At 38.0% G+C, this 12,212-nt stretch overlaps 1 protein-coding gene across 2 annotated transcripts in view; it reads right to left on the bottom strand.

Moving 5' to 3' along the window:
- Window positions 1–10,996, bottom strand: part of LOC124553715 (zinc finger protein 93-like) — a 70,560-nt gene extending 59,564 nt beyond the window's left edge. For both annotated transcript variants that reach the window (XM_047127614.1, XM_047127615.1), the window contains exons 1-2: window positions 10,919–10,996; window positions 4,602–4,691 (exon numbers count right to left, since the gene is read on the bottom strand). The gene's annotated coding sequence lies outside the window, so the exon portion shown is untranslated. The remainder of the gene's footprint in view (window positions 1–4,601; window positions 4,692–10,918) is intronic.
- Window positions 10,997–12,212: the final 1,216 nt, after the last annotated feature.

Here is a 12,212-nt window from a genome sequence, read left to right as displayed (position 1 = left end):
CACAGACAGCAAGCTCGCTGATACTACATGCACTGTGTGTGTGTGTGTGTGTGTGTGTGTGTGTGTGTGTGTGTGTGTGTCTAGCAATCATTCCTCACCAGAGGACACTCTAAGGCAGTGGTCATTATGTTCTGGCTGATCAGTGAATATGCATTCAGTATTATGGCTTCCAAATGTATGCTGCCAAAGCCAAGGGAACCATGCCACAACTCTGGAGGGAATGGTCAAAGGTATCTATTTATTAGAAGTGTGTACTGGGAAGTAATGCCTCCAAAATTTTTATTCTGTTCTCAATATCAATTGTGATATTACTTGTCATGCATATTACTCTGTCAACTCTTCCACATTGCTGACACAAAATGCAACCCTCTGCACTAGCAGGCTCCAAATTGAAGTGTGTTGTGTTGTGTGTACAGTTCTGCCACTGGGCACAAGAGAAATTATGGGACGACAGCAGATTTCTTGCACACAGTCTATTTAGCGATGAAGTGTCATTTACCAACAGTGGTAATGTAAACTGGCATAACATGCACTATTTGGCAACGGAAACGCCACGATGGCTGCGACAAGTGGAACATCAGAGAACTTGGCGGGTTCATGTATGGTGCAGCATTGTGGGAGGAAGGATAATTGGCCCCCATTATACTGATGGCAATCTAAATGGTGCAATGTATGCCAATTTCCTATGTAATGTTTTACCGATGTTAATACAAGACGTTCCACTCCATGACACAGAATGGCGATGTACTTCCAACATGATGGATGTTCGGCACATAGCTCGCATGTGGTTGAAGCTGTATTGAATAGCATATTTCATGACAGGTGGATTGGTCATCGAAGCGCCATACCATGGCCTGCACGTTCACCGGATCTGACGTCCCTGGATTTCTTTCTGTGGGGAGAGTTGAAGGATATTTGCTATCGTGATCCAACGACAATGCCTGACAACATGCGTCAGTGCATTGTCAATGCATGTGCGAACATTACGGAAGGCGAACTACTCGCTGTTGAGAGGAATGTCGTTATACATTTTGCCAAATGCACTGAGGTTGACAAGACATAATTTTGAGCATTTATTGCATTAATGTGGTATTTACAGGTAATCACGCTGTAACAGCATGCATTCTCAGAAATGATAAGTTCACAAAGGTACATGTATCACATTGGAACAATCAAAATAGAATGTTCAAATATACCTACATTCTGTATTATAATTTAAAAAACCTACCTGTTACCAACTGTTCGTCTAAATTTGTGAGCCATATGTTTGTGACTATTACAGCGCCATTTATGACAAAGTGAAAAAAGTGGTCCAACTAAAACATTCATATTTCTTTACGTACTACACAAATATGTAATAAAAAAATGGGGGCTCGTATTTAAAATAAACACAGTTGATATCCGTTTGACCTATGGGAGCCCATCTAGTGGGATAACCGTAGTGCCATCTGGTTTCCCCCTTCAAGCTAGACAATTTTTTTTCTTTGTAGTTTTTTCGTTTGACGCTTATTTTTTGAGATATTTGGCCCGGTCACGATCAATGGACCACACTGCATAGGTCAGCATCAGCTCACGATAGCGAAACCCCCTTAACGACGACAACACATTGGAATCAGACTCTTCCCTTCACCTATATGGGTCTGGTGAACAAAGGAGTGAATGGAACCAATGGTTATTGTAATACTAACCCAAAAAATTGAGACAAATTTTCCACTACACTGAACAGGCACAGGAAATGGCCACCGAAGTAAAAAGCAGTGACCATTTGCTTTATACCCAGTAGAGTACCCCATATGGGTCAAGAGCAGCTCACTATACCAAAAAACCAATACTACCAAGCAAACAACACAGAAATATCCCACAAACCATCATAACACGTGAAAAATATACCCAAAAGAATGACTACTTAACACAAAAAGTTCTGGCGCTGCACACTAGGTCAGCCACCACAATCTCTCTCTCTCTCTCTCTCTCTCTCTCTCTCTCTCTCTCTCTCTCTCTCTCTCTCTCTCTCTCACACACACACACACACACACACACACACACACACACACACACACACAAACAAAACAAAAAACAACCAAAAGAAACTCCCAACCCACCCACAACCAACCCCCCCCCACCCACAACCAACCTCCACCCTGCCCCAAGAATCAAATATCCATCAACAAGTAAAAACCAAAAAATAAACAAATCTCAATCACACACTATAACTCAAAAACTGCAACAAAGTAGATCCTTCACAAGATAATCACAAAACAACAACCAGCCCCCACCCACCTACCTCCGCAAACATTACGAACAACTACACCCCCCCCCCCCCCCCCAGCCGCCCACCCTCACAACACCACCTTAACCAACCATATATACCCAATACATTACATTTACAGTACATATTCATTTAACTAGTTGTTGTTGTTGTGGTCTTCAGTCCTGAGACTGGTTTGATGCAGCTCTCCATGCTACTCTATCCTGTGCAAGCTTCATCATCTCCCAGTACCTACTGCAACCTACATCCTTCTGAATCTGCATAGTGTATTCATCTCTTGGTCTCCCTCTATGATTTTTACCCTCCACGCTGCCCTCCAATACCAAATTGGTGATCCCTCGATGTCTCAGAACATGTCCTACTAACCGATCCCTTCTTTTACTAATTGCCCTTAAAAAAAAAAACCGAAACATGCAATAGTCCGCAGGGATGCTGTTCCGCAACAATGCTCATCTAAATGAGACCGAAGGTTAGAGGAGCACCTCTTCCCCCTCCCAATAACCGACTTAATCGCCGCCCCCCAACCCCTCTATCGTATTTCTACATGCTCCAGTCTCATAATTCTTGAATTGTAAACTATGGTTAACAACTAAATGATTATAGCCCTCTCGCTCAACCCCATAAGATGAAAAAGCATTGGAAACGATTGTGCTACCCTCCTCTATACACTTCTCAATTAATCCCACCAATTCCCTTTTCATGCACCCTTCCAAACCCCTACAAACACACACTGAAAAACCATCCCCGGATACAACAGTCCCCCACACCCATAAACCAACCAGATACTTACCCCTCCCATACTTCCTCTTCCCAAACTGCAACCCGTCAACCACCACCACCACCACCACCACCACCACCACCTCACGCCCACCCAACTTACCCCTGTACTTAATATATTCAGAACAAACTTCGCTACAAAACAAAAACCAGTCAAAAACCATCCTCTCTCTCACACCAGTGTCATGTGCACAAAAACTGTGGGAGGATCTATAACAAAAATAACACATCCATCATCAACACAATCTCTCTCATGTCCAACCTAGACCTTCGAAACAGGTACCATGGCTTATGGACCACCATAGGTTGTCTCGGAAATACGGAAGCGTCCGATCCCGCCCGTCTGCTTGGACCCATGACGTCACAAATATGGCGGAAACGACCATAAACCACGATTCCAGTATGGTACGTACACATTATGAGGGCCAAAATGCATCGAAAAACAAACACACACAGTTTCCACAAAAAGCATAATGACACTAATGGGGCAAGCACTGGAAATAAGGGGTTTTTGGGTGGGGGCAAACTAAATATAAACAAATTTAGACACCCACCCCCATACAAAACCACACAAAACAACGAAAGAAACAGACATCACAAAACTCCCCAAATACCACTAAACACAGTATCATCTGGAATCGGACACTTCCCTTGACCTATATAGCTCAACAGCAGCTCCCAATCTCATAAATTAGGATCAAACACTTCCCTTGGCCTATATAGCTCAAAAACATCTCTCGATACCAATATCAACATACACAGCCACACATTGGGATCGAACACTTCCCATGACCTGCGCACTCTTAATTTTATCCGTCACATCCATTGAAGAACATAAACAACAACAGATTAATTTTAGTAAAATTACCACACGATGTACAGTGAACAACACTAAATTAACCTTCACACAAAATCATTAACTCACTGAAATGAATTCCACTAAAACACAGCCGACACTAACAATTCTGGATAATGAGCAAAAGCAAACTGAGCCCATTACACCACACAAACGAAAACCCTGAACATACCACCAGAGAGCACAACACGACGAAATCTACAAACACGCCTCACTCACAAACCAAACTCCGCACCATCATGACGTCACACACGACAACACCCTTACGTCATGGGTCAAAGCCGACGCGCGGGATCGGACGCTTCTGATGACCCGTTGTCTCTATGGCACCGCCACATGTAGCAACCCCTGGTCTGAGATGCTGTAACTTTTGCCAACTGTATGTCCTGCCGACACATGCTGTATTTCACCACTTTAGCCAGCAGCCCGAATAATTGTAAAAATTTTATGAGGGACAACATATTTTCCCTGTTTATTGAACACTAAATTGTAACCGTTGCCTCAATTCCATGTGACATTCAACACAAAGCTCATTTCAACCGTGAAAAATGTCATGTTTAACACTGAAAAACATTGGTTTTTTAGTAGACTATATTACTCGTGGTTCCAGTAGTATGACACAAATTGCATGTATTCACACACCATACTGCACAAATAGATTAATGAAACATTCATGAGAAGTACAAGTAAGCCACTTACCATGGAGCCTGGCTCAGCTGGTACTTCATCTGTTTCCTCTTTTTTCATCGAAACAGGTGGCTTCTGGTCCATAGCTGCACTTATACAAATCTGAAAAACAAGCAATCAGATAAAAACAGTCTTACTTAATTTCCATTCTTACCATGAGGTACAACTCAAAGGCAGTATTTTCACTCCCCTACTGGGTGCAGAAAATGGTTGATTACACAGGACACACACAACAGTGGATGAGGAAAAGACTGTTCAGTGATATCAATTCATTCACAATTCTCAGGTTATGAGGAGACAACATTCAATCTTAAAATCACATTCAATGGAAACCAAATAGTATCAATTGTTGCTGCCATTCCTTTGTAATACAAGCTTGTGGTATACTGTGCCACTAAGAGAATTATGGAAGACATGTAATTTTTGTGTGTACACTAACTTCAACATTATGATTAATTAAAGCAATCAATACACTGTAGTGAAATTACTGAATAAAACCAAACATTTTATTCAACACTTTGTTTGCCGTGTTACTTAATTTCAGGCTGATGCGCAAATGATGTTCGCCAACCAGTGAATATGCATTTTTAACATAGGTCTTACTTTGAACCTTTCTTCATCTGCATTCATTCACAGCTGTATCCTCAATTTAGAGTAAGCACAGTAAGCACTGATACTCTGGAATCTATACCTACTCACTGAAGAAAAACATACACTTATACTGCAATCTATACAATGCGCTGTGGAACTTCTGATTCTTGATTACCATCAAGTTTTAACATCTGGGTCATTCCACATTAAAGAGATTTTGTGACAGAAAAATTAAAATGACAATATTACAAATACAACTTTAAAAATGCCGATTCATTGCAAAATAATCATGAATATGAAAAAATTACATTTCTACCTTCACTAAGTGTTTAAAGTGCACTACTCTATGGCACCACAGAGAGGTATGTTTTATGCTATTTCCAGATGAGTATTAGTTGTGTCATCTATGGCTGATTGTTCTATTGTTGCAAAGAATATTGAAGTCAACATTGTTGTAGCTCATAATAATTCGTTTTGTTGTGATGAGCTAATTGCATTTCTTTATTTTGTTAGTTTTATAATATATGCAGTTTGTAACACCCATAACAAAAAAGATACAAAAGTTTAATTTGTAATCTAGTAAATTTGTTCTGTACAATGCCTTTCTGTAAAAGTGAGGTTATGCACATGTTTTACGATATCATACCATTACATGGCATTTTGGAATCTTATTTAACACTCTTAGAGCTGTTATGGGTGTTACTAATTTTTGTTTCGGGTGTTACTTAACACATGCATAACACCTGTAACTTGATTTGGAAGGTTTAATGCCACCTTCATCTCTAGTAGGCCTAGGCCCTGCATTTAAATTATAACCAAAGGGTACTTCCAATAAGCCCCAGTAAAAAATCTGCTGTTATTGAAAAGATAATTTCCGATATAATTGGCTCTGAAACTTTCATATGTTATACAAAACATTCCAGAACTCCAGTCTTAAGTGAAGAGGAGAAAGTAAAAATACAAGAGTTCTTCACTAGGGACGACATAAGCCGCCAAGCTCCTCGGCATAAAGATTTTGTAACTGTATGCAAAAAGGGAGAATATAAACAGAAAATCCAAAAGTGTCGCTTACTTCTGACTGTAGGAGAGGTTTACGAGGAATTCAAAAAACTCCATCCAGATATTTCTGTAGGAAAGTCCACGTTTTATTCACTGCGACCACCTTTTGTTCTCCTATCATCATATACACCACATAATGTATGTATGTGTGTGTAAGTACCACTACAATTTCATAAGCATACTTGAGCCCTTGAGCAAAGCTGTTCCATCTGTTCCAAGCAATCACAAGGAATTATTGAACGAATTAAGTTGTAATTCACAGAACGAAGACTGTGTTTTAGGGTCATGCCAGGAATGTCAAATTAAATTGAGCAAATTTATCCCAGAAGGCTTTGACTTAACTAAAAAAATTGTCTGGAAGCAATGGGAAAACAATGTGAAACATCGTCCTTGTCTTAGTGAAAATTCAGGGAACTGCAATTATGCCTTAGCATCACTGGTTGACAAATTGCCTCAGTTTAAAAAAACATTGCTACGTGAAGATAAAGCAGAGTGATTTCTTCCAAGGAAAGAAAAACAGCCTTGACGTTGAAGAATGTGTTCTTCAACTGGACTTTGCAGAGAATTATGCGCTAATTTCACAAGATGAGGTACAGAGTGCACAATGGGCGCATTCACAAGTAACTATTTGCACTTTCTGCATTTGGTTTGCAAACCATGAAGTCAGGTCCTATGCAGTCACCAGTAACGACCTTTCACACACAAAATATTGTGTGTGGACTTTTCTTAAAACTGTTATAACGGAGATTAGAAAAGCTTTTCCTAAAGTTAAAAGAATTTTTATATTTTCTGCCAACTGTGCTGGGCAGTTCAAAAATAAATATACTTTGTCCAATCTACGCTATTTTGAGAGAGACTGGATTGCCAGTTAAGTGGAACTTTTTTGCCAGTTCACATGGTAAAGGAGCCATGGATGGCATTGGAGGTGCACTGAAGAGGAGCGTGTGGACAGCTGTTAGATATAGGAAAGTTATTATTAATAACACAATTGACTTTTATGACTACACTCTGAAGAATTTTTCTAAAATTAAGGTACTATGGGTTGGTAAGATAACAGTGGAGCGTAAAATTCCTATTTTGGATGAAAGGTGGAAAAATTTACAAGCGATTCCTCAAATCCAGGGCTGCCATCACTTTCGGCCTTACAACAAAACTGATTTGCTGGTTTCAAAAACAGCGGAGTCATTAATGACAAGGGTGTCAGTATTTATTACTGAGGAGGCCAAAACTAAAACATTAGGCCTACATGCAAAAAGATGCATAAACTTCTATGAAGTGTGCAGTTCTGATGATTCTGATCAGGAGACTGTTCCACTATCTGAATCACAAGACAATATTGGAAGTGCTTGAGAGTTAAGCCTAAATAATAAAACTGAAAAGTCTGATTTAAAATTTGGGTTATTTGTTGGAAATACGGAAGCGTCCGATCCCATCCATCTGCATTGACCCATGACGTCACAAATATGGCGGAAACAAAAACAAACACACACACTTTCCGCAAGAAGCCTAATGACACTAACTGGACAAGCGTGGGAAATGGGGTGTTTTGGGTGGGGGGCAAACTAAATATAAACAAATTTAGATGCCTTGCGTAGCTACAACGTGTAAGTGAAGACAGCCATGCATGAATACCCACCCACCTCCCCAGGGGTTGTAACCCCTGCAACCCATAGAAGATAAAGATGCTTCAGTAGCTGATTAGTGTTTTTTGTCTTCTAAAAAAAAAAAATCTCACGGGATAGAACGAACAGATCAGAAAGATAAATATAATAAACTAAAACAGAAATTCGAGGAAACAGATAATTAAAATAAGTAATAAGTGTTTTTAAATTTTAAAAAAAATCTCACGAGATAGAACGAACAGATCAGAAAAGTAAATAAAATAAGATAAAACGGAACTGGAGACAGCCACACTCAAACCACACTCCGCGCCATCATGACGTCACACACGACAACACCCTTACGTCACGGGTCAAAGCCGACGCGTTGGATCGGACGCTTCTGTCGACCCTATTTGTCTTGGTTGACATTCCAAGTGACTAAAAGTAGCCAACCCTATCCAAAATTCGGCACTTATGCAGTTTAGCAGGTACGGAAAAAATTTATCAATTTTTTTCAAAATTTGATCGATTATAGTCAAATTTGATACGCTGATTACGATTACGATATTTATTTTCGCCCCAGTCAATTATTTACATCAAAAAAATTGTTTTACATTTTTTTAAAATTTTCTTATTTTTCAATATTTTGTCGATATAGTGAATTCTGATGCGCTGATTTCGAATATAACACCCATTTTCATTTTCCCTTGATCGTCGGCGATATCTTCTGCCCGATAAGCGTGGCGCTGCCGATGACGCAACATTGCGTAATACACTAACTAATCAGTATTTTCAAATCATAGGCGGCCGCGGCCGCATTCCAAAAAAAAAAACTCCCAACCTAACCTCAAGTGGGCTACGCTACAGATCACTTTATTTATGAAAATACAAAGTACAATCACCAACAAACTTTACATATTCACCCACAAAGCTCTCCAAGCCAGATACATTTGGAATGAAAAATTTTTTCCGTACCTGCTAAACTGCACAAGTGCCCAAAATTCAATACCATTACTTGGCAATCTGCCAGAGTGAGGTTTCTGAAGAGGAGGATGTGAAAATAATGCTTCTGAAGTCAGTAGGAAAAAGTAAAACACTTTTTAAACTAGATGAAACTGATATTTGTTTTGTGAAATTCGGCCAAGTACTATCTAAGGTAACAACACCAGAAATAAAACAACAAGGTAATCGTTTGTACTATGAGTTCAATTTTGAGTTGGTTGTTGCTGAAAAAGATTATTAAATGAAGTTTTTAAACCTATCAATAATAAGAAAACACTTTTGTCATAAATTTATTAGGCCTACAAAATGAGGTAAATGTTAAGTAAGTAACGATATCTTGGCCTAGTTGTACTATAAAATTGTAATAAATTTTTTTGTGTAATAAATAGCTTTATCCTTCAAATATGTTTTCTTAAGTACATAATTTTATTCCAAATAAACTACAATAGGCCTACTTCTTTTCTTTTTATGCAATTGTAAGAGGTAGATTTATTTCTTCAAGAATCAAATCTGATGCATCTATATAACACCCGTAACATTTAATGTAACACCTGTAACAGCAAAAAATATACATATACTGAGTTATGATGTCCAAAAAAATAAAAATTTATATTTCAGAATACATTTTGGGGCAATACCTCTTAACAGTTGTTTTACGAGAATAAAAGCTTCATCAAGTTTGGAGAAATTAGAGAATTCCCTAACTCATAACAGGTTTACTTTTGGTAACACCCGTAACACTACTTTTTTGATTAATAACCAGGAGAACAATAAAACAGTTCCAGTATCAACATTTCTAACCTGAATTATAATGGAAGCCCTAAAAGTTTTCAATATTAAATTCAATAAATATTTTTCCTTACATTATTTTTCCTGATTTTAAGGTGTGTACATGTAACACCCGTAACTATGGAATTGCCTATCTGTTAGTTTTTCCTTACAAAACTGATTTAATGAAACTACTTCCTACTAACCATAATTATGACGAATGTTCTGTTGAGTTCTGATGATGTGTAATGCTTTTTGTTAGAGAAATTACACCTCGGTTAATTAATACCTCATCCTGGCCAAATTTTCTGACACTTTCTAAATAATGTTATGATAATCTTATACAAAACTACATTAAAACCCACACACTACAACGAACTGGTATTTACACGCGATTTACCAAGCTGTAGAAGAAAACAAGAAAGATAAATAACCAAAGCACACTGAAAATAAACAGAAAATGCAACACAATTAATACCTTCTAAAGCATTACTTTTCACGCGAACATATCCAAACTATGAAATGTTGTAGGTGTGGGCATTTGTAAAATTACTTAACGGTAGCTCTACAATCTGCAGCAGCTATATCCCTGCATCAGATCACAGCAAACTATCTTCGCAAACATTATTACGCAAGTCAACATAACCATGCTAAATTGGTGAATGTGCGAACTTCACTGTCCACCTGTTCTCGTCAGTCTCGGAGTACACAAAATTGACATTCACTTTCGCTGGAGATCATTGCGTGGAGAAACTGCTCCAGTAACTTCTGACAACATGTCACAATCGCAACGTCTCTTTTACGAAGGCACATACAGCGATTTTACCTGACACGCCAAACACAGTAAGCAATGGACTGTACGCCATACAATATCGACCTAGTAATTTTCGTAATGGATGAACCATGTAGACACGAATCACACTAAACTGCTTGTTTAAGAACTATTACCTACCTTTTGCAATTCGAAAACTTATAAGACCACAGAAAACAACACAGGTGTTCGGTTGTGATAAACATAACCTGAAAAAATTACAACATTCACACAGCGTCCCAGACTGTCACCAGGCACGGCATAAGTAATGTTCACCATTAAATACTGAAAAGTTTCATTCACGTATGCCTAATAAAATTAGAAAAAAATCGTGTCAGGAATAGTTACCACAGTGTTATCACAAGATATTCGCGACTACACTCATCAAAATCAGCTGTAATCATAATAGAAAAGAAATACCGAGTTAATTTGGTCACGAAACAAATTTTAGTGTTTCTTTTACTGATTTTTGTAATTTCTAAAGACTTATTTATTACCTGGAAGATGTAACACACAAATTTCTTCAAAACCACGAGATGGCAACAGGTTAGGAACATGCAACACCAAAACCAAAGATATTGCAGCAAGACAGAACATAGTGCTGTATGCTGAAAGATAAACATTATGGCAGAATCTCCATACGGCTAATTTGCAAGACCGGATATAAAAAATGCGAAAAGCAAAACACTATAGGTTATTCTATCTCTTTGGTAAATGTTTTCCGCCATATTAGTACAACACCTACATAAATTACAATAACTGTTATTGAAGGAAACGATTTTGAAAATTTACTGGAATTTGAAAGCTGTACACAAAGTGATTGAAATAATTGTGGTCTCATGGCTCATTTAGTTAGAAAAGGCCAATACTGTACTTTTAGATTTGTTCTGTTTTTCCTTTCAAATCTGATTTCTTTTAAATAAAAAAATGATATGTATATTTGCTGACCAACTGCACATGATGTGATTTCCAAATTACATGAGGTCGCTAACTATCATAAACATACTTATTTCAAAGAAATGCATAGTAATATTAAAATATGCAAGAACTGTTTTAGCCCTGCTGTTCTGTTCACTTTTACTACACAAATGTACTCTTCAGGTCAATACGACACAAAATAATGAAATGCTGAAAAATCTACTCACATGTATTTTTCGTACAATTGTATGCCATCGACATTGTTCTCATATTTCAGTATATTGTTAACGATCATAGCGATAATAATAAAAGTAATAATAATAATAACAATAATATCAATAGCACAGAACGTCGCTTAAGATAATTTATTATTTTAGTATTCATGCAGGGTATATTAGGAGCAACGGACATTTCCACCAGAAAGTCATTCTCAAGAACCACCTGTCCATCTGCTCATATCACTTTCTTTCCTTCTTCCTCACTGCAGTTTGGACACAAGTAAGTGACGTGTGTTTTGCATGCATGTTTATTACACTTTCTGCACAACATGTTTGTTTTACTGTTATTGGATGAAGACAGAGCTTACACTGTGCACATTTAGTAGAGTTTTTGCTGCTACTGATTTCGCCACACCTGCCACTCCTTCAGGGTCTTGAATCCTCCTAACCATTCTCAAAGAATTTTCTGTTCTTGGAAAATGCTTACTTGATGCAATGTGGTCTGCAAACAGTGATTTTCTAAGTTCCTTCAAAAATATTCTTCTTCTACTCAATTTTCTTGCATTCCAGTTAGGGTCAATCGAAGTCCACAAGACACATGCATTATAAGCAGCAACATCAAGAATACTCTAGAAAACTAACATGGGCCTTCTAC

The sequence above is a fragment of the Schistocerca americana genome, chromosome 11 (assembly GCF_021461395.2).
Source record: "Schistocerca americana isolate TAMUIC-IGC-003095 chromosome 11, iqSchAmer2.1, whole genome shotgun sequence".
NCBI classification, from domain to species: Eukaryota; Metazoa; Arthropoda; class Insecta; order Orthoptera; family Acrididae; genus Schistocerca; species Schistocerca americana.
This window is presented reverse-complemented; position numbering and strand designations above follow the sequence as displayed.